Genomic DNA, 20,000 nt, shown 5'->3' on the forward strand with positions numbered 1-20,000 from the left:
CAACCAACCAATTAACCGATCATCCAATCAACCAACCAACCAATCAACCAACCAACCAACCAATTGACCGATTATCAACCAACCAATCAACCAACCAATCAATCAACCAACCAACCAACCAATTAACCAATCAGACCAATCAACCAACCAACCAATCAACCAACCAATCAATCAACCAATCAACCAACCAACCAACTAATCAACCAACCAACAAACCAACCAACCAATCAACCAACCACCGACCAATCAACCAATCGACCAATCAACCAACCAACCAACCAACCAATCAACCAACCAACCAATCAACCAACCAACCAATTGACCAATCAATCAACCAACCAACCAACCAACCAACTAATTGACCGATCATCCAACCAACTAATCAACCAACTAATCAACAACCCGACCAATCAACCAACCGACCAATCAACCAACCAACCAACCGACCAATCAACCAACCAACCAACCAACCAACCAACCAGGGTGACCAATCAACCAACCAACCAATCAACCAACCAACCAATTGACCAATCAATCAACCAACCAACTAATCATACCAACCAACCAATCAACCAATCAACCAACCAACCAATTGACCAATCAATCAACCAACCAACTGATCATCCAACCAATTGACCGATAATCCATTCAACCAACCAACCAACCAATAGACCGATCATCCTACCAACCAACCAATCAACCAGTCAGTGTTACCTAGCTCTCTGGGGTGCCTCCCCAGGGTGAGAGGATCCAGGATGGAAGAGGGTTTCCTGCTACTCAGCTCCTCTAGCTCCTCAGAGTCAGGGAGGGGGCGCTGGGGGCCCGGGTACCAGTGGCGCTGCTCCTTGTACTGTCGGACCTTGTAATAAATATAAACATAAAAATACCTCATATCATAATACCACTATGTAGTTATCATATCATTATACTATATTAATATTACTGTAATACTACTATGTAGTTATCCTATCACTATACTAGATTAATACTACTATGTAGTGATCCTATCACTATACTATATTAATACTACTATGTAGTTATTCTACCACTATACTATATTAATATAACTATGTAGTTATCCTATCACTATACTATATTAATACTACTGTAATACTACCATGTAGTTATCCTATCACTATACTATATTAATACTACTGTAATAATACTATGTAGTTGTTCTATCACTATACTATATTAATACTACTGTAATACCACTATGTAGTTATTCTATCACTATACTATATTAATACCACTATGTAGTTATCCTATCACTATACTATATTAATACTGCTGTAATACCACTATGTAGTTATCCTATCACTATACTATATTAATACTGCTGTAATACCACTATGTAGTTATTCTATCACTATACTACATTAATACTACTATAATACTACTATGTAGTTATCCTATCACTATACTATACTAATACTACTGTAATACCACTGTGTAGTTATCATATCACTATACTATATGAATACTAATATGTAGTTATCCTACCACTATACTAGATTAATACTACTGTAATACTACTATGTAGTTATCCTATCACTATACTATATTAATACTACTGGCATACTACTATGTAGTTATCATATCACTATACTATATTAATACTACTGTAATACTACTATGTAGTTATCCTATCACTATACTATATTAATACCACTATGTAGTTATTCTATCACAATACTATATTAATACTACTGTAATACCACTATGTAGTTATCCTATCACTATACTATATTAATACTACTGTAATACCACTATGTAGTTATTCTATCACTATACTATATTAATACTACTGTAATACCACTATGTAGTTATTCTATCACTATACTATATTAATACCACTATGTAGTTATTCTATCACTATACTATATTAATACTACTGTAATACCACTATGTAGTTATCCTATCACTATACTATATTAATACTGCTGTAATACCACTATGTAGTTATTCTATCACTATACTATATTAATACTACTGTAATACTACTATGTAGTTATCCTATCACTATAGTATATTAATACTACTATGTAGTTATCCTATCACTATACTATATTACTGTAATACCACTATGTAGTTATCCTATCACTATACTATATTAATACCACTATGTAGTTATTCTATCACTATACTATATTAATACCACTATGTAGTTATTCTATCACTATACTATATTAATACTACTGTAATACCACTATGTAGTTATCCTATCACTATACTATATTAATACTACTGTAATACTACTATGTAGTTATCCTATCACTATACTATATTAATACCACTATGTAGTTATCCTATCACTATACTATATTAATACTACTGTAATACCACTATGTAGTTATCCTATCACTATACTATATTAATACTACTGTAATACTACTATGTAGTTATCCTATCACTATACTATATTAATACTACTGTAATACTACTATGTAGTTATCCTATCACTATACTATATTAATACTACTATGTAGTTATCCTATCACTATACTATATTAATACTACTGTAATACTACTATGTAGTTATCCTATCACTATACTATATTAATACTACTGTAATACTACTATGTAGTTATCCTATCACTATACAGTTATCCTATTTTTTAATACTTTTTTGTTTTTAGCCAAAAATGATAGAAAAAATATATATATATTTAGAATATTAGTACACTGTAATACACACGCACACGCACACACACATATTAATACTACACACATCCACACACACACACACACACACACACACACACACACATCACACACACACACACACACACACACACACCCCCAGTCCAGTACCTTCTGGGCCTCTGCCCATAAGATGGCAGCGGCGGGCGTACCCACGGTGTCTCTATGCTGGTTCCCATCACTAGGTCTTCTCCATGTACTTGGTGTCAGAGGTTCCCAGTGCGGCCCGTCGGAGCGGGAGGTGCGCGGGGAGCGGACGGATCCGCTGGACGAGGTCGAAGGTCGTTTGGATGGAGCTTCCATACTGTGGTGTCTCTGAAGAGGGTGGTGGTAACCTCCTTCAATCATAAGAACAATTCATATTAATCATTTGGTACATTATAATAATGATCTCAAAGAGCAAAAAGTAATGATAATGAGTTATAACATTTAATAACATTTAATGAGTTATAACAGTTAATGAGTTATAACATTTAATAACATTTAATGAGTTATAACAGTTAATGAGTTATAACATTTAATGAGTTATAACATTTAATGAGTTATAACATTTAATGAGTTATAACAGTTAATGAGTTATAACATTTAATGAGTTATAACATTTAATGAGTTATAACATTTAATGAGTTATAACATTTAATAACATTTAATGAGTTATAACAGTTAATGAGTTATAACAGTTAATGAGTTATAACATTTAATGAGTTATAACAGTTAATGAGTTATAACATTTAATAACATTTAATGAGTTATAACAGTTAATGAGTTATAACATTTAATGAGTTATAACATTTAATGAGTTATAACATTTAATAACATTTAATGAGTTATAACAGTTAATGAGTTATAACATTTAATAACATTTAATGAGTTATAACAGTTAATGAGTTATAACATTTAATGAGTTATAACATTTAATGAGTTATAACATTTAATAAGTTATAACATTTAATGAGTTATAACATTTAATGAGTTATAACATTTAATAAGTTATAACATTTAATGAGTTATAACATTTAATGAGTTATAACATTTAATGAGTTATAACATTTAATGAGTTATAACATTTAATGAGTTATAACATTTAATAAGTTATAACATTTAATGAGTTTTAACATTTAATAACATTTAATGAGTTATAACATTTAATTAGTTATAAGATTTACAATAATTCCGATGCTTTTGACATTGAGGCTGGTGGTAGATCACTGCCTCCTTCAAATCAAAGTTAATCGGGTTTTTTTCAAGTTTTTTATTTATTTTTTAGATAGAGTGAAGAGTCCGACCGACTGACCAATCAACAGACAGATAGACAGATAGGGCGGCGCACAATTGGCCCAGCGTCATTGGGGATTGGCCGGGGTAGGCCGTCATTGTTAATAAGAATTTGCTCTTAACTGACTTGCCCAGTTAAATAAAGGTTAAATGAAAAATGTTAAAAGATTTGGACAGACGGACGGACGGACAGGTGTGTAATGACAGTGAGTACCTTTATACTGCGGTGACAGGAACCCTGACTGTCTCTGTGGCTGGTCTGAGATCAGCTCAAGTTGGGGTTCAGCGGTCGACACAGAGCCTGATTTGACCCCTGGAACGCGTTGACTCAGACTTGAGGACGTCAATACAGTTGTTGATGATCTGGTTCACCTTGTCCACCTCTGAGGCGATGGTTGAGATCTCTGCTACTGAACCCTGAGGAGGAAGGGAGGATGGGAGGAGGAGGAGGGGAGGAGGAGGAGGGAGAGGAGGAGGAGGAGGAGGGAGGAGGAGGAGAGGAGGAGGAGGAGGAGGAGGAGGAGGAGGAGGAGAGGGGAGGAGGAGGGAGGAGGAGGAGGAGGGAGGAGGAGAGGAGGAGGAGGAGAGGAGGAGGAGGAGGAGAGGAGGAGGAGGAGGAGATGAGGAGGAGAAGAGAGGAGGAGGAGAGGAGGAGGAGGAGGGAGGAGGAGGGAGGAGGAGGAGGAGAGGAGGAGGAGGAGGATGAGGAGGAGGAGGAGGGGAGGGAGAGGGAGGAGGGAGGAGGAGGAGGGAGGAGGAGAGGAGGAGGGAGGAGGGAGGAGGGAGGAGGAGGAGGAGGAGGAGGGGAGAGGAAGGAGGAGGAGAAGAGGAGGATGAGGAGGAGGAGGAGAGGGAGGAGGAGGAGGAGGAGGAGGAGGAGGAGGGAGGAGGATGAGGAGGAGGAGGGGAGGAGAGGAGGAGGAGGAGGAGATGAGGAGGAGGAGGAGGAGGGAGGAGGAGGAGAGAGGAGGAGGATGAGGAGAGGAGGAGGAGGAGGAGGATGAGAGGAGGAGAGGAGGAGGATGAGGAGGGAGGAGGAGGAGGAGGAGGAAGGATGAGGAGGAGGAGGAGGGAGGATGAGGAGAGGAGAGGAGGAGGAGGAGGAGGAGGAGGATGGAGGAGGATGAGGAGGAGGAGGGAGGATGAGGAGGAGGAGGAGGAGGAGGAGGAGGAGGAGAGGAGGAGGAGGAGGGAGAGGAGGAGGAGGAGGAGAGAGGAGAGGAGGAGGAGGAGGAGGAGAGGAGGAGGAGGAGGATGAGGGAGGAGGAGGAGGAGGAGAGGAGGAGGAGGAGGATGAGGAGAGGGAGAGGAGGAGGAGGAGGAGAGGATGAGGAGATGAGTAGGAGAGGATGAGGAGGAGGAGAGGAGGATGAGGAGAGGAGGAAAAGGAGGAGGAGGAAGAATACTTTATTAATCCTCAGGAGACACTAGGTTGTAGAGACTGGAGCAGTTCAGCCACAGTTAAGCACAGCGTCAAATGATCAGGTTACCTGAGGGTTGTCTTCTGGAGAGAGACTACATTCCCTCTCTCTTTCCCTCTCTCTCTCCCTTTCTCTCTCCCTCTCTCTCTCCCGCTCTCTCTCCCTCTCCCTCTCCCGCTCTCGTTCCCTCTCTCTCTCCCTCCGGTCCGGCAGGTCTCCCACAGTTCCTCGCACTTCGATATAGTTCCCTTTCGCTGCCTTTGGAGTGTCAATGATCTCCTGTAGCTTGTACTGGTCCATCTCACAGGTCCCACCCTGGGGAAGGTAGGGCATCCGCGTGAGACTCTCCCCAGCCGAGAGCATCTGTTTCTGGGATAGCTGAGAGATGGACCCCCCTCCTCCTGTTCCTCCACCACCCTCCAGGTCAGCTCCGTATTTCAGCTCCATCAGGCTCTTCTGTATCTTTCCAATCTTCTTGTTCTTCTCGTCTCGCTGCCTCTTCTTCCTCAGGCAGTGGAACACGAAACTAGAAGAAGAATATTTCATGAAACCATTTTTGATATCCAATTTGATCATTAATCATTTTTCGTTCCATTTTTTCGCATTTAATCATTGTGTTTGCCTCTGAACTCTCCATAATACCGTGACTAAACAACAGACTGCATTGGAATCGTGATGAAGTAAGTGCTGACTCTTTCTTCACTGTCTGTGGAAGACTAACCCCAGTATGAGAACCATGCTGAAGAGACTGCCCAGTATAGTCATGATGTAGTGGGTAGCAGAGGAGTCGTTGGAGGTCCTCTCCAGACCTGCCTTCCTCCCGGTGGAGATGGACAGGCAGGTGTGGTTATAACGAAGCTGGTGTCTTATGGACACGACGCAGTAGGTGTAGTCTGAGAGAGAGATAGGAGAAGGGGTGGAGAGAGAGAGAGAGAGAGAGAGAGAGAGAGAGGGAGGGGGGAGGGAGGGGGAAAGGGAGAGAGAGAGGGAGGGACAGGAGAGAGAGGGGTGGGAGAGAGAGAGAGAGAGGGAGGGAGGGGGGAGAGAGAGGGAGAGAGAGAGAGAGGAGGAGGGAGGGGAGGAGGGAGGGAGGGAGGGGGGAGGGAGGGAGAGGGAGGGAGGGAGGGAGGAGAGGGGGGGAGGGAGGGAGGGGAAAGGGAGAGAGAGAGGGAGGGACGGAGAAGGTAGGGAGACAGGGAGGGATGGAGAGAGAGGGGAAAGGGAGTGAGAGAGAGAGAGAGGAGGGGAAGAGGAGAGAGAGAGGGAAAGAGGGAGAGAGAGAGAGGGAGGGGAAGAGGAGAGAGAGAGGGAAAGATGGAGAGAGAGAGAGAGAGGGAGGGAGGGAGGGAGAGAGGGTAGGGGGAGAGAAAGAGAGAGCAACTTACATGACATTATATTGGAATAATAACTGCATAGGGAACTATATGGTGCCATTTAGTATGCAGACACACACACACACACACACACACACACACACACACACACACACACACACACACACACACACACAGACACCCACACACACACACACACACACACACACACACACACACACACACACACACACAGACACACACCCACACATACACAGACACACACCCACAGACAGACACAGACACACACCCACAGACACACAGACACACACACACACACACACACACACACACACACACACACACACACACACACACACACACACACACACACACACACACACACAGACACACACACACATACACAGACACACACCCACAGACAGACAGACAGACAGACAGACAGACAGACAGACACACACACACGCTGGTAGGGATGATTGAAACGCTGTCCTACCTGTGTGGGCTTTCAGGTTGTTCAGTTCAAACTCTTCCTTGTGGTTCTTCAGGTTCTTTATGTCAGTGAAGAAGCTGTTGTTGTAGAGAACCAGGATGTACATCTTACTGAAGGGGTGAGGGATCTGGACCGAGATCACTGCTGAGGTGTGGGAGATCTAGAGAGGGACAGAGAGTAGGGAGTAGTGATCACTGCTGAGGTGTGGGAGATCTAGAGAGGGACAGAGAGTAGGGAGTAGTGATCACTGCTGAGGTGTGGGAGATCTAGAGAGGGACAGAGAGTAGGGAGTAGTGATCACTGCTGAGGTGTGGGAGATCTAGAGAGGGACAGAGAGTAGGGAGTAGTGATCACTGCCGAGGTGTGGGAGATCTAGAGAGGGACAGAGAGTAGGGAGTAGTGATCACTGCTGAGGTGTGGGAGATCTAGAGAGGGACAGAGAGTAGGGAGTAGTGATCACTGCTGAGGTGTGGGAGATCTAGAGAGGGACAGAGAGTAGGGAGTAGTGATCACTGCTGAGGTGTGGGAGATCTAGAGAGGGACAGAGAGTAGGGAGTAGTGATCACTGCTGAGGTGTGGGAGATCTAGAGAGGGACAGAGAGTAGGGAGTAGTGATCACTGCTGAGGTGTGGGAGATCTAGAGAGGGACAGAGAGTAGGGAGTAGTGATCACTGCTGAGGTGTGGGAGATCTAGAGAGGGACAGAGAATAGGGAGTAGTGATCACTGCTGAGGTGTGGGAGATCTAGAGAGGGACAGAGAGTAGGGAGTAGTGATCACTGCTGAGGTGTGGGAGATCTAGAGAGGGACAGAGAGTAGGGAGTAGTGATCACTGCTGAGGTGTGGGAGATCTAGAGAGGGACAGAGAGTAGGGAGTAGTGATCACTGCTGAGGTGTGGGAGATCTAGAGAGGGACAGAGAGTAGGGAGTAGTGATCACTGCTGAGGTGTGGGAGATCTAGAGAGGGACAGAGAGTAGGGAGTAGTGATCACTGCTGAGGTGTGGGAGATCTAGAGAGGGACAGAGAGTAGGGAGTAGTGATCACTGCTGAGGTGTGGGAGATCTAGAGAGGGACAGAGAGTAGGGAGTAGTGATCACTGCTGAGGTGTGGGAGATCTAGAGAGGGACAGAGAGTAGGGAGTAGTGATCACTGCTGAGGTGTGGGAGATCTAGAGAGGGACAGAGAGTAGGGAGAAAGGAGAGAGTGATCACTGCTGAGGTGTGGGAGATCTAGAGGGACAGAGTAGGGAGTAGTGATCACTGCTGAGAGAGAGAGGGACAGAGAGGAGAGGCTGAGGTGTGGGGAGATCTAGAGAGAGAGAGAGAGTAGGGAGTGATCACTGCTGAGGTGTGGGAGATCTAGAGAGACAGAGAGTAGGGAGTAGTGATCACTGCTGAGGTGAGATCTAGAGAGGACAGAGAGTAGGAGTAGGGAGAGAGAGAGATCATAAGGGAGTAGTGATCACTGCTGAGGTGTGGGAGATCTAGAGAGGGACAGAGAGTAGGGAGTAGTGATCACTGCTGAGAGAGAGAGGAGAGAGAGAGAGGGAGAGAGAGAGATAAGATGAGTGAGAGACCAGTAGCTAGAGAGAGAGATGAAATGTCTCTCCTCCTCATCTGAAATTAGAAAGATGAACAGCAAGTAGTGATCTCACCAAAAGATCAGTTCCTCGTGAGTCATATGGAGCATTACATACATCTGTCCATCAGAGATAAACATCAACACAAATAGTGAGATCGTAACCCGTAGAACAGATGTGACACACACACACACACACACACACACACACACACACACACACACACACACACACACACACACACACAGTGTGTCAGACTGGACTCCAGCCAACACACGCCCTCTTTGACAACATTCCAACAGGTTCCAAAAGGTACCGATTGGACGGTTCCATCCGGAACATTTGAAGCTAGCTGTGGATTGGCTTAAGGCACATTCTGAACTCTGTAACACACAAACACAACCCTTAGAGCCCGTAGGAACAGCTTCCCCTGGGGGCTCACCTGTTTCACCTTCATACTAGGCTTGTTGTTCAGATCAGGGTAGGTGGGGCTGATGCTGATTGGGTCCTCCGGAGACATTCCAGAAGGGCAGTCGTCCAATCCGCAGGGAGAGTACGGTGGGAGGGTCGTAAACTCTGACTGAACAATGATGTTCGGAAAAGAGTTGCTACCGTCGTCGGTACACACCTACAACAACAACAATAATAATCATCATCTTAATCCTAAAAATAACCACAACAATAATCATACAAATATTTTCATAAAAGTAATCATAGAATCATAGCAATAACAATAACAATAATGAATTTGTAAAGCTCATTTCCCACACGCTCAATGAACGTAGAATATAACATGATGTAATGTGTTCTAACGGCAATGAACGATATACCGTTACTATGACAACCTACTATGATGGCCTACGCTGTCATGGCAACATACCAAATGTATTTCTTCTTTCTTTAACGTTTACATATCTTGGAAATATGATTGCTGACAAGCAAAACATTTTGGGACAACATCAACAACGGACAAATGAAACAAATACCAAAAGATAGTTCATTTTAGGTTGGGATTTTTGTCAAACATTTTTTTAAATGATAATAATCATGATATGTTTTAGTCGACACACCATATTGAGCATGTGTAGAGCGTTGCGTGTCGCAGGCATCCTGGGGTTCTGACTGAGGAGGCTGTAGCCTGAAAACCCGGCCGGAGTATCACACACCATCCTCTCGTTGGTCCTGGTCGGGAACACAGTCACCAGTGTTTGGGTCAAAACAAGTTCAAGGCAGTGAATGTAGGAAGTCATTTTAATTTACATTTAAAAAATAGGAAACACTTTTTAAATAAATAGTTTATACTTTTCAGTTTATTGACAAGTCATTGAAAATAGATAGAATATTCAATTTTGCTTCAACTTGTGCTTTTTTACCTGTTGGGAAAGAACAACTTGTTATTTTTACTTGTTGGGGAAGACCAACTTGTTATTTTTACCTGTTGGGGAAGACCAACTTGTGCTTTTTTACCTGTTGGGGAAGACCAACTTGTTATTTTTGCCTGTTGGGGAAGACCAACTTGTTATTTTAACCTGTTGGGGAAGACCAACTTGTTATTTTGGCCTGTTGGGGAAGACCAACTTGTTATTTTTACCTGTTGGGGAAGACCAACTTGTTATTTTGGCCTGTTGGGGAAGACCAACTTGTTATTTTTACCTGTTGGGGAAGACCAACTTGTTATTTTTACCTGTTGGGGAAGACCAACTTGTTATTTTTACCTGTTGGGGAAGACCAACTTGTTATTTTGGCCTGTTGGTGAAGACCAACTTGTTATTTTGGCCTGTTGGGGAAGACCAACTTGTTATTTTGGCCTGTTGGGGAAGACCAACTTGTGCTTTTTACCTGTTGGGGAAGACCAACTTGTTATTTTGGCCTGTTGGGGAAGACCAACTTGTTATTGTGGCCTGTTGGGGAAGACCAACTTGTGCTTTTTACCTGTCGGGAAGACCAACTTGTGCTTTTTACCTGTTGGGGAAGACCAACTTGTTATTTTGGCCTGTTGGGGAAGACCAACTTGTGCTTTTTACCTGTTGGGGAAGACCAACTTGTGCTTTTTACCTGTTGGGGAAGACCAACTTGTGCTTTTTACCTGTTGGGGAAGACCAACTTGTGCTTTTTACCTGTTGGGGAAGACCAACTTGTTATTTTTACCTGTTGGGGAAGACTGCCAACCAGCGTAGAAATCCCAACAGCTCACAGGAGCAGTTGAACGGGTTGGTGTAGAGTTCACACGTCGTTAATCTACCGAGCCCCGTAAACAAGCCTCCGTCCAGCACCTGAATCCTGTTCATGGAGAGGTCAATGTTCTCTATGTTAGGACACTCCTCAAAGGTGTTGGGGGTGACTGCCTCAATCAGGTTGGCCTGTAGGTAGAGGTACTGCAGCTTCCCCAGGCCTCTGAGGATTCCCTCTGTTAGGTTCCTCAGACGGTTAAACCCCAACTGCAGCACCTGGTAGGAAAGATAAGGTAAGAGAGGGTAAGGTAGGAAAGGGTAAGGTAAGAAAGATAAGGTAAGGTAAGAAAGGGTAAGGTAGGAGAGGGTAAGGTAAGAGAGGGTAAGGTAGGAAAGGGTAAGGTAGGAAAGGGTAAGGTAACGTGAGATAAGGTGATGTAAGGTAAGGTAACGTAAGGTAACGTGAGGTAATGTGAGATAAGGTAACGTGAGGTAAGGTAACGTAAGGTAACGTGAGGTAACGTGAGGTAAGGTAACGTGAGGTAAGGTGATGTAAGGTAATGTGAGGTAAGGTAACGTGAGATAAGGTAATGTGAGATAAGGTAACGTGAGGTAAGGTAACGTGAGGTAAGGTAACGTAAGGTAATGTGAGGTAAGGTAACGTGAGGTAAGGTACTGTGAGGTAAGATAATGTGAGGTAAGGTAACGTGAGGTAACGTGAGGTAAGGTAACGTAAGGTAACATGAGAAAAGGTAACGTGAGGTAAGGTAACGTAAGGTAACATGAGAAAAGGTAACGTGAGGTTAGGTAACGTGAGGTAAGGTAACGTGAGGTAAGGTAACGTGAGGTAAGGTAACGTGAGGTAAGGTAACATGAGATAAGGTAACGTGAGGTTAGGTAACGTGAGATAAGGTAACGTGAGGTAACGTGAGATAAGGTAATGTGAGATAAGGTAACGTGAGGTAAGGTAACGTGAGGTATGGTAACGAGAGGTAAGGTAACGTGAGGTAAGGTAACATGAGGTAAGGTAACGTGAGGTTAGGTAACGTAAGGTAATGTGAGATAAGGTGAGGTAAGGTAACGTGAGGTAAGGTAACGTGAGGTAAGGTAAGGTAACGTGAGGTAAGGTAACGTGAGGTAACGTAAGGTAATGTGAGATACGGTGATGTAAGGTAACGTGAGGTGAGGTAAGGTAACGTGAGGTAAGGTAACGTGAGGTAACGTAAGGTAACGTGAGGTAAGGTAACATGAGATAAGGTAACGTGAGGTTAGGTAACGTAAGGTAACATGAGATAAGGTAACGTGAGGTTAGGTAACGTAAGGTAACGTGAGGTAACGTGAGGTAACGTGAGGTAAGGTAATGTGAGATAAGGTAACGTGAGGTAAGGTAACGTGAGGTATGGTAACGAGAGGTAAGGTAACGTGAGGTAACGTGAGGTAAGGTAACATGAGGTAAGGTAACGTGAGGTTAGGTAACGTAAGGTAATGTGAGATAAGGTGAGGTAAGGTAACGTGAGGTAAGGTAACGTGAGGTAAGGTAACGTGAGGTAAGGTAAGGTAACGTGAGGTAAGGTAACGTGAGGTAAGGTAAGGTAATGTGAGATACGGTGATGTAAGGTAACGTGAGGTAAGGTAACGTGAGTTAAGGTAACGTGAGGTAACGTGAGGTAACGTGAGGTAAGGTAACGTGAGGTAACGTGAGGTAAGGTAAGGTAATGTGAGGTAACGTGAGGTAATGTGAGATAAGGTAACGTGAGGTAAGGTAACGTAAGGTAACGTGAGGTAACGTGAGGTAAGGTAACGTGAGGTAAGGTGATGTAAGGTAATGTGAGGTAAGGTAACGTGAGATAAGGTGATGTAAGGTAATGTGAGGTAAGGTAACGTGAGATAAGGTAATGTGAGATAAGGTAACGTGAGGTAAGGTAACGTGAGGTAAGGTAGGAAAGGGTAAGGTAGGAAAGGGTAAGGTAACGTGAGATAAGGTGATGTAAGGGGAAGACCAACGTAAGGTAACGTGAGGTAATGTGAGATAAGGTAACGTAAGGTAACGTGAGGTAACGTGAGGTAAGGTAACGTGAGGTAAGGTGATGTAAGGTAATGTGAGGTAAGGTAACGTGAGATAAGGTAATGTGAGATAAGGTAACGTGAGGTAAGACCAACGTGAGGTAAGGTAACCTGTAATGTGGGTAAGGTAACGTGAGGTAAGGTACTGTGAGGTAAGATAATGTTGGGTAAGGTAACGTGAGATAACGTGAGGTAAGGTAACGTAAGGTAACATGAGAAAAGGTAACGTGAGATAAGGTAACGTTGTAACATGAGAAAAGGTAACCTGAGGTTAGGTAACGGAGGAGGTAACGTGAGGTAAGGTAACGTGGCCTGTAACGTGAGGTAAGGTAACATGAGATAAGGTAACGTGAGGTTAGGTAACGTGAGTAAGGTAAGAGGTAACGTGAGATAAGGTAATGTGAGATAAGGTAACGTGAGGTAAGGTAACGTGAGGTATGGTAACGAGAGGTAAGGTAACGTGAGGTAAGGCCTGAGGTAAGTAACGTGAGGTTAGGTAACCTAAGGTAATGTGAGATAATGAGAGGTAAAGGTGGTAACGTGAGGTAAGGTAAGGTAACGTGTAAGGTAACATGAGGAACTGTAATGTGAACGGTGAGGTTGGTAACGTGAGGGGAAGTAAGGTAACGTGAGGCTTAACGTGAGGTAACGTAAGGTAACGTGAGGTAAGGTAACATGAGATAAGGTAACGTGAGGTTAGGTAACGTAAGGTAACATGAGATAAGGTAACGTGAGGTAAGGTAATAAGGTAACGTGAGATAAAGGTAACGTGAGGTAAGGTAATGTGAGATAAGGTAACGAGAGGTAAGGTAACGTGAGGTAAGGTAACATGAGGTAAGGTAACGTGAGGTTAGGTAACGTAAGGTAATGTGAGATAAGGTGAGGTAAGGTAACGTGTAAGGTAAGGTAAGGTAACGTGAGGTAAGGTAACGTGAGGTAAGGTAAGGGTAAGGGTAACGTGAGGTAAGGTAAGGTAATGTGAGATACGGTGATGTGTAAGGAGGTAAGGTAACGTGAGTTAAGGTAACGTGAGGAGGTTAAAGGTAACGTGAGGTAACGTGAGGTAAGGTAACGATAAGGTAACGTGAGGTAAGGTAAGGTAATGTGAGGTAACGTGAGGTAATGTGAGATAAGGTAATGTGAGGTAAGGTAACGTAAGGTAACGTGAGGTAACGTGAGGTAAGGTAACGTGAGGTAAGGTGATGTAAGGTAATGTGAGGTAAGGTAACGTGAGATAAGGTGATGTAAGGTAATGTGAGGTAAGGTAACGTGAGATAAGGTAATGTGAGATAAGGTAACGTGAGGTAAGGTAACGTGAGGTAAGGTAGGAAAGGGTAAGGTAGGAAAGGGTAAGGTAACGTGAGATAAGGTGATGTAAGGTAAGGTAACGTAAGGTAACGTGAGGTAATGTGAGATAAGGTAACGTGAGGTAAGGTAACGTAAGGTAACGTGAGGTAACGTGAGGTAAGGTAACGTGAGGTAAGGTGATGTAAGGTAACGTGAGGTAAGGTAACGTGAGATAAGGTAATGTGAGATAAGGTAACGTGAGGTAAGGTAACGTGAGGTAAGGTAACGTAAGGTAATGTGAGGTAAGGTAACGTGAGGTAAGGTACTGTGAGGTAAGATAATGTGAGGTAAGGTAACGTGAGGTAACGTGAGGTAAGGTAACGTAAGGTAACATGAGAAAAGGTAACGTGAGGTAAGGTAACGTAAGGTAACATGAGAAAAGGTAACGTGAGGTAAGGTAACGTGAGGTAAGGTAACGTGAGGTAAGGTAACGTGAGGTAAGGTAACATGAGATAAGGTAACGTGAGGTTAGGTAACGTGAGATAAGGTAACGTGAGGTAACGTGAGATAAGGTAATGTGAGATAAGGTAACGTGAGGTAAGGTAACGTGAGGTATGGTAACGAGAGGTAAGGTAACGTGAGGTAAGGTAACATGAGGTAAGGTAACGGAGGTAAGGTAAGGTAAGGTAATGTAAGATAAGGTGAGATAAGGTAACGTGAGGTAAGGTAACGTGAGGTAAGGTAAGGTAACGTGAGGTAAGGTAACGTGAGGTAACGTGAGATAAGGTAATGTGAGTAACGGTGATGTAAGGTAACGTGAGGTGAGGTAAGGTAACGTGGAGGAGGTAAGGTAACGTGAGGTAACGTAAGGTAACGTGAGGTAAGGTAACATGAGATAAGGTAACGTGAGGTTAGGTGAGGTAAGGTAACATGAGATAAGGTAACGTGAGGTTAGGTAAGGTAACGTGAGGTAACGTGAGGTAACGTGAGGTAAGGGTGAGATAAGGTAACGTGAGGTAAGGTAACGTGAGGTATGGTAACGAGAGGTAAGGTAACGTGAGGTAACGTGAGGTAAGGTAACATGAGGTAAGGTGAGGTTAGGTAACGTGAGGTAAGGTGAGATAAGGTGAGGTAAGGTAACGTGAGGTAAGGTAACGTGAGGTAAGGTAAGGTAACGTGAGGTAAGGTAACGTGAGGTAAGGTAAGGTAATGTGAGAACGGTGATGTAAGGTAACGTGAGGTAAGGTAACGTGAGTTAAGGTAACGTGAGGTAACAGGTAACGTGAGGTAAGGTAACCTGAGGTGAACTGGAGGTAAGGTGAGTAATAAGGTAGTAAGGTAGTAAGGTGAGGTAAACGTGAGGTAAGGTAGCGAACGAGGTAAGGTAGTGCGAGGTAAGGTAACGTGAGGTAAGGTAAGGTAACGTGAGGTAAGGTAACGTGAGATAAGGTAACGTGAGGTAAGGTAACGTGAGGTAAGGTAACGTGAGGTAAGGTAACGTGAGGTAAGGTAACGTGAGGTAAGATAACGTGAGGTTTAGTTAACGTGAGGTAAGGTAACGCAAGGTAAGGTAGCGCGAGGTAAGGTAATGTGAGATAAGGTAACGTGAGGTAAGGTAACGTGAGATAAGGTAAGGTGAGATAAGGTAACGTGAGGTAAGGTAAGGTAACGTGAGGTAAGGTAAGGTGAGATAAGGTAACGTGAGGTAAGGTAACGTGAGATAATGTAACGTGAGGTAAGGTAACGTGAGGTAAGGTAACGTGAGGTTTAGTTAACGTGAGGTAAGGTAACGCAACGCAAGGTAAGGTAGCGCGAGGTAAGGTAGCGCAAGGTAAGGTAACGTGAGGTAAGGTAAGGTACGTGAGGTAAGGTGAGGTAAGGTAAGGTAAGGTAACGTGAGGTAAGGTAACGTGAGGTAAGGTAACGTGAGGTAAGGTGAGGTAAGGTAAGGTAAGGTAACGTGAGGTAAGGTAAGGTAAGGTAACGTGAGGTAATGTAAGGTAAAGTGAGGTAACGTGAGGTAAGGTAAGGTAACGTGAGGTAAGGTAAGGTAACGTGAGGTAAGGTGAGGTAAGGTAAGGTAACGTGAGGTAATGTGATTGAAGGTAATGTACCAAATGACACACTTCTCCATACATAGTTCACCAGAGCCCCAGGAATCACTGTGATGTTCAGGACCAACCTGTAGGTTGAACTGGGCGAGGGAATGCTCCATCCTCCACGTACGAGATCTCGTTCTTGGTGAGGTTGAGGTACGTCAGGTTCCCAAAGCGGCTGAGCCATGAGAAATGGTTACTCTTGATCTTGTTCTCGTTGAGCCTCAGGTCCACGATGGTGCTGTTGAAAGCAGACTTTATTTGAAGTTTAAAACTTGTAAAAACACACTTTACAACAGAAAACTGAGGAAGGTCAACAGGTTGATACAGGTCCTTCTCTTCTTCACATTTACAGTAAAACATTCACACGACAACAAGTAAAACCCAACTAGAAGTAAACATAGACGAACAAAGGAAAATAAAACAGCACAGAATGCCTAAACAATGCCTTCTGCCTGGGGATGCAACATTCCCGCCTTTTCCCAAGTTTCCCAGGTTATCTAAAAACAATCCCAGTTGGAATGTTTCTGAATCAGTTGGGAATAAGCAGGAAATCTGGGGAATCCAATTGAATCAAATGCTTTTAAATTAAAATAAGAAAATGCAAGAACAGTTAACTGGACAATAAAACATATTAATAACACAAATTATGTTTAATGAACCAAATAAAATCACTGATTTAAAACCCCCTATCTCTGCCATGGTTACCTGTTGATGTGGGCAGGGACCCTATCTCTGCCATGGTTACCTGTTGATGTGGGCAGGGACCCTATCTCTGCCATGGTTACCTGTTGATGTGGGCAGGGACCCTATCTCTGCCATGGTTACCTGTTGATGTGGGCAGGGACCCTATCTCTGCCATGGTTACCTGTTGATGTGGGCAGGGACCCTATGCCATGGTTCTGGCAGGGACCCATGGTTACCTGTTGATGTGGGCAGGGACCCTATCTCTGCCATGGTTACCTGTTGATGTGGGCAGGGACCCTATCTCTGCCATGGTTACCTGTTGATGTGGGCAGGGACCCTATCTCTGCCATGGTTACCTGTTGATGTGGGCAGGGACCCTATCTCTGCCATGGTTACCTGTTGATGTGGGCAGGGACCCTATCTCTGCCATGGTTACCTGTTGATGTGGGCATGTGGGGGACCCTATCTCTGCCATGGTTACCTGTTGATGTGGGTTACCTGTTGAGGGTATCTCTGCCATGGTTACCTGTTGATGTGGGCAGGGACCCTATCTCTGCCATGGTTACCTGTTGATGTGGGCAGGGACCCTATCTCTGCCATGGTTACCTGTTGATGTGGGCAGGGACCCTATCTCTGCCATGGTTACCTGTTGATGTGGGCAGGGACCCTATCTCTGCCATGGTTACCTGTTGATGTGGGCCATGGTTACCTGTTGACCCTATCTCTGCCATGGTTACCTGTTGATGTGGGCAGGGACCCTATCTCTGCCATGGTTACCTGTTGATGTGGGCAGGGACCCTATCTCTGCCATGGTTACCTGTTGATGTGGGCATGGTTACCTGTTGATGTGGGCAGGGACCCTATCTCTGCCATGGTTACCTGTTGATGTGGGCATGTGGGCATCTCGGGACCCTATCTCTGCCATGGTTACCTGTTGATGTGGGCAGGGACCCTATCTCTGCCATGGTTACCTGTTGATGTGGGCAGGGACCCTATCTCTGCCATGGTTACCTGTTGATGTGGGCAGGGACCCTATCCTGCCATGGTTACCTGTTGATGTGGGCAGGGACCCTATCTCTGCCATGGTTACCTGTTGATGTGGGCAGGGACCCTATCTCTGCCATGGTTACCTGTTGATGTGGGCAGGGACCCTATCTCTGCCATGGTTACCTGTTGATGTGGGCAGGGACCCTATCTCTGCCATGGTTACCTGTTGACCTGTTGATGTGGGCAGGGACCCTATCTCTGCCATGGTTACCTGTTGATGTGGGCAGGGACCCTATCTCTGCCATGGTTACCTGTTGATGTGGGCAGGGACCCTATCTCTGCCATGGTTACCTGTTGATGTGGGCAGGGACCCTATCTCTGCCATGGTTACCTGTTGATGTGGGTAGGGACCCTATCTCTGCCATGGTTACCTGTTGATGTGGGCAGGGACCCTATCTCTGCCATGGTTACCTGTTGATGTGGGCAGGGACCCTATCTCTGCCATGGTTACCTGTTGATGTGGGTAGGGACCCTATCTCTGCCATGGTTACCTGTTGATGTGGGCAGGGACCCTATCTCTGCCATGGTTACCTGTTGATGTGGGCAGGGAAAGCTTCATAAGGGGGCTGGTTCTTACCTGTTGATGTGGGCAGGAATCGCTTCATATGGGGGCTGGTTCTGGCTGCAGATAGCCAACCACACGAAGCCCTTCTCCCCCTCAATCAGCCAACAGTCGCCCGTCACCGTGGGAAATTGGATGATTGACAGTAGGGCAAAGCCATAGAGCAAGGCAAACCAACTGGTCGCCGACAACGCCACTGAAACCCCGACCACTCTGTTGTTAAACCCCGCCTCTCGGGGTTGTGTTGGCGTTCCGATGATGACGTCCATGTTGTTGATTATAGTTGTTTTCGTTTATTGATTTTGTTTATTTATCCAGGTTAGCGTCACTGCGAGGAAGAGACGTGTAAAGAATGATGATTGTTACTACAGTCCAATTTCCACATTGGCATGGATTAATAAAGTCTTCTCCTCTTCTCGTTGAACTTATCCAACGAGCACCTTGTGCCCCGTGATCTCCAGAGCTATACAGCCTTTACCGATGTCAGCTGCCCACTGTGTCGTTAGTCCACCCGGCAGTAGAAGGCAGGGTTGGGTTGGAAGGAGAGAGTATTGTTGGCCCTTCCTAGTTTTTGTCTCAGGTTAGTCCCACACACAATAAAGGAAGGTTTTAAAAGGAACTCGTCTTTCTCTCAGGTTAGTCCGTAGGAAGGACACAACATCTTTTTCAGTTGCGGACCCATTAATTTTTTGAGGGAGATGGTCCTCTGATTGGTCTGGATGAAGGATGGGTCCTCCTTTGATTGGTCCGGAGGAAGGATGGGTCCTCCTTTGATTGGTCTGGAGGAAGGACGGTCCTCCTTTGATTGGTCCAGAGGAACGGAGAAGAGTTAGAGGGAAGTACCTTGGCGTAACTCATTGGACAGAGTCTCCACACCTTTTATTTATGCACTTTGTTCAGATTGACAGATCAATCTGAGCCTCCATTTAGATTGACAGATCAATCTGAGCCTCCATTTAGATTGAGAGATCAATCTGAGTCTCCATTTAGATTGAGAGATCAATCTGAGCCTCCATTTACATTGAGAGATCAATCTGAGCCTCCATTTACATTGAGAGATCAATCTGAGCCTCCATTTACATTGAGAGATCAATCTGAGCCTCCATTTACATTGAGAGATCAATCTGAGCCTCCATTTACATTTCTGTTCATGTTTTCCACAGTGTGTGAGAGTCAGGGATGACGAGGACAACCTCTGGAGCTACATTTGTCTGTGGTCCTGGGGACTGTCGTCAGGGAGACAGCTGAGTATGGCTCTGTCCTTTTCCTCCCATCTGATTGG

At 44.6% G+C, this 20,000-nt stretch overlaps 1 long non-coding RNA gene and 1 pseudogene across 1 annotated transcript; one reads left to right on the plus strand and one right to left on the minus strand.

Moving 5' to 3' along the window:
• Positions 1 to 714: 714 nt before the first annotated feature.
• The window catches only part of LOC118382968 (protein ELFN1-like), a 19,340-nt pseudogene continuing 54 nt past the window's right edge, over positions 715 to 20,000 (minus strand).
• Positions 7,424 to 8,384, plus strand: LOC127922035 (uncharacterized). The gene is made up of 3 exons (XR_008110269.1): positions 7,424 to 7,534; positions 7,588 to 7,905; positions 7,959 to 8,384. It is a non-coding gene; the product is annotated as an uncharacterized LOC127922035 (long non-coding RNA).

This window comes from Oncorhynchus keta, unplaced genomic scaffold (genome assembly GCF_023373465.1).
Source record: "Oncorhynchus keta strain PuntledgeMale-10-30-2019 unplaced genomic scaffold, Oket_V2 Un_contig_24385_pilon_pilon, whole genome shotgun sequence".
In the NCBI taxonomy this organism is placed as follows: Eukaryota; Metazoa; Chordata; class Actinopteri; order Salmoniformes; family Salmonidae; genus Oncorhynchus; species Oncorhynchus keta.